The 2,660-nt window shown below is 36.4% G+C and overlaps 1 long non-coding RNA gene across 1 annotated transcript in view; it reads right to left on the bottom strand.

Annotated features, from left to right (window-relative positions):
- Positions 1 to 1,368: 1,368 nt before the first annotated feature.
- LOC107684942 (uncharacterized) overlaps positions 1,369 to 2,660 on the bottom strand; it is a 6,989-nt gene continuing 5,697 nt past the window's right edge. The window contains exon 4 of the long non-coding RNA XR_001633904.1: positions 1,369 to 1,399. This is a non-coding gene — a long non-coding RNA (uncharacterized LOC107684942). The remainder of the gene's footprint in view (positions 1,400 to 2,660) is intronic.

The following is a 2,660-nucleotide window of genomic DNA, read 5'->3' as shown; positions in this document are numbered from 1 at the left end:
CCGTAAAAACAGTAATATTGTGAAATATAACTACAAAAATATTTGTTATATGCTGATTTGCTGCTCAAGAAACATTTCAGTTGTGCTGCCCAATATTTTTGTGGAAACCATGATATTTTTCAGTATTCTTTGAATAGAACTTGCAAATCAGCAGTATTTATTTGAAAGTTTTTTTTTTTTTCAATTTAAAAGTCTTTACTGTAACTTTTCATCAAATGAATCCATCTTTTCTGTATAAACATTTTTTGTTTTCAAAACAATACATCTTTAAAATATAAAAAATGTTTATAAAACAGAACAAGGACCAATTATAACCACATTAGAACATATTGGACCCAAAAATGTAAATGATGTCATTAATTACTTACCCTCATGTCGCTCCAAACCCATAAGACCCTTTTGTGCAGAACACAAATGAAGAAATTTTTAACAGATGCCTTGTGTACGCAAAAACAGCAACTTTACTACCTTTCTGAGGCTTGAAAGTGGTGGTTGCATAAACTGTGAAATGGAGGGGCAGAAATTTCTCAGATATCATTAAAAAGATCTACATTTATGTTTCAAAGATGAACAAAAGTCTTACAGGTTTGGAACAACATGAAGGTGAATGATGAACATTTTTGGTTTAACTAACACATTACGTAAATAGGTTCCCTCAGGGGCACCAGTAGATCTCTGCCTGATCTCTGATCTTCTGGTTCTTCTGCTCCTTCCACCATCCCAATCCTGGATTATTGAGCCATGACAGAAGTTTCCACTTTGAATGCTTTAGCCTGGCTGTTTTTTCTCCAGCATCTAAAGTGAGAAAGAAAACAATAACCAAAATGTAAAGATAATAATAAAAAAAAACAATGGTTGTCCAAAAATGTAAAGTATACACTTGAGTTTTCCCTACTGTTAGGGCATTTCTACCTTAGGGCACAAAAGAGTGGGGACTTACAGGATAAGAACAATTTTCTAGAATTTTCAACAGTTTTTTGTTACTTCCTACAGGGCTCCAGACTGCAACCAAATTTTGTGACCGTTTTTTTCTGCCAGTGCAACTAAATTTTGTGAGCAATTACACTAGCATGACCACTACGTTGCCCCACCTCATATGCTCTGCGATTTCTGTTGCATATAAGAAACATCAAACAGCAAGCGAAACAAAAGCTAGTGAAACGGCACTACTCGTTTGAGCTGTGCAGTGCAGACCGTTTATCAGCTCGGATCAGCGCAGAGCAAACAAACTTCTCCGAGCTCAGAACAGGTTTACTCAGGAAGCAGTGTTGATTTCGATGACACTGTTACTGCACAGTGTGCGAGATCCAGTGAGAAGCAGTTGCTGCAGAATGAATAAAGGTTGCTGTGAGCTCTAGTGAGAAGCATTGCTTTAGCCTGGCTGTTTTTTCTCCAGCATCTAAAGTGAGAAATAAAACAATAACCAAAATGTAAATGTAAAAATAATAATAAAAAAAACAATGGTTGTCCAAAATGTAAAGTATACACTTGAGTTTTCCCTACTGTTAGGGCATTTCTACCTTAGGGCACAAAAGAGTGGGGACTTACAGGATAAGAACAATTTTCTAGAATTTTCAACACCGTTTTTTGTCACTTCCTATACAGGGCTCCAGACTGCAACCAAATGGTCGCATTTTGTGACCGTTTTTCTGTGGGTGCGACTAAATTTTGTGAGCAATCACACTGGTGCGACCACTACGTTGCCCCACCTCATAAGCGCTGCTATTTCTGTTGCATATAAGAAACATCAAACAGCAAGCGAAACAAAAGCTAGTGAAACGGCGCTACTCGTTTGAGCTGTGCAGTGCAGACCGTTTATCAGCTCGGATCAGCGCAGAGCAAACAAACTTCTCCGAGCTCAGAACAGGTTTACTCAGGAAGCAGTGTTGATTTCGCGACACTGTTACTGCACAGTGTGCGAGATCCAGTGAGAAGCACTTGAATTTGCTGCAGAATGAATAAAGGTTGCTGTGAGCTCTAGTGAGAAGCATTCAAATTCTGCACAGAAATCTGTTATAAACAGGTCAAACAGCGCTGACATATAACCAGTAGTAACGCTAACTATAACCATGGTGTTGTGGAAGAAATAGTTAATTAATAGAAAGTTTTCATTACATTATGCATTTTAGGGTTTGTACAACCTTTTGATTGAGAAATTCAAGCACTTTTAAGTATTTCACACAACTATTTACAGCACTTTAAAACTCTAAAAAGCATACAAATAAAATTTTATTTTTAACCCTTTCGGCTCCAGGGTTTTTTGGAAAAAATGCTGGATTTTGACATCAAGATTTCAAAAGCTTGTGGCTTGAAAGGGCTTAAAGATAGAGATCTACTGTAAATTAGAAAAATGTTGGGCATGACCGAAAGTTTATGTGGGGTGTAAATATACTCATCTAATTTGCATATTATGACGCCATCAGGGCGCGGCCATCTTGAATATTATAATATTCAGGAAATAGTAGATATTGAATTGATGTTTGAACTTATTTGCATGTTTTTTTTTTGTCTTTTTATCCTCATTCCAAATGATCAGAAAAGAGGAAACCAACAATAAAACAGGAGAAAGTACTAAATTATTACTATATTACTATACTATATAGTAGTAAAACACATGTGAACAGTAGCCTACCTTTTGATCAGTTCATCAGTAATATTCA

This window comes from Sinocyclocheilus anshuiensis, unplaced genomic scaffold, assembly GCF_001515605.1.
Source record: "Sinocyclocheilus anshuiensis isolate Anshui unplaced genomic scaffold, SAMN03320099.WGS_v1.1 scaffold673, whole genome shotgun sequence".
In the NCBI taxonomy this organism is placed as follows: domain Eukaryota; kingdom Metazoa; phylum Chordata; class Actinopteri; order Cypriniformes; family Cyprinidae; genus Sinocyclocheilus; species Sinocyclocheilus anshuiensis.
This window is presented reverse-complemented; position numbering and strand designations above follow the sequence as displayed.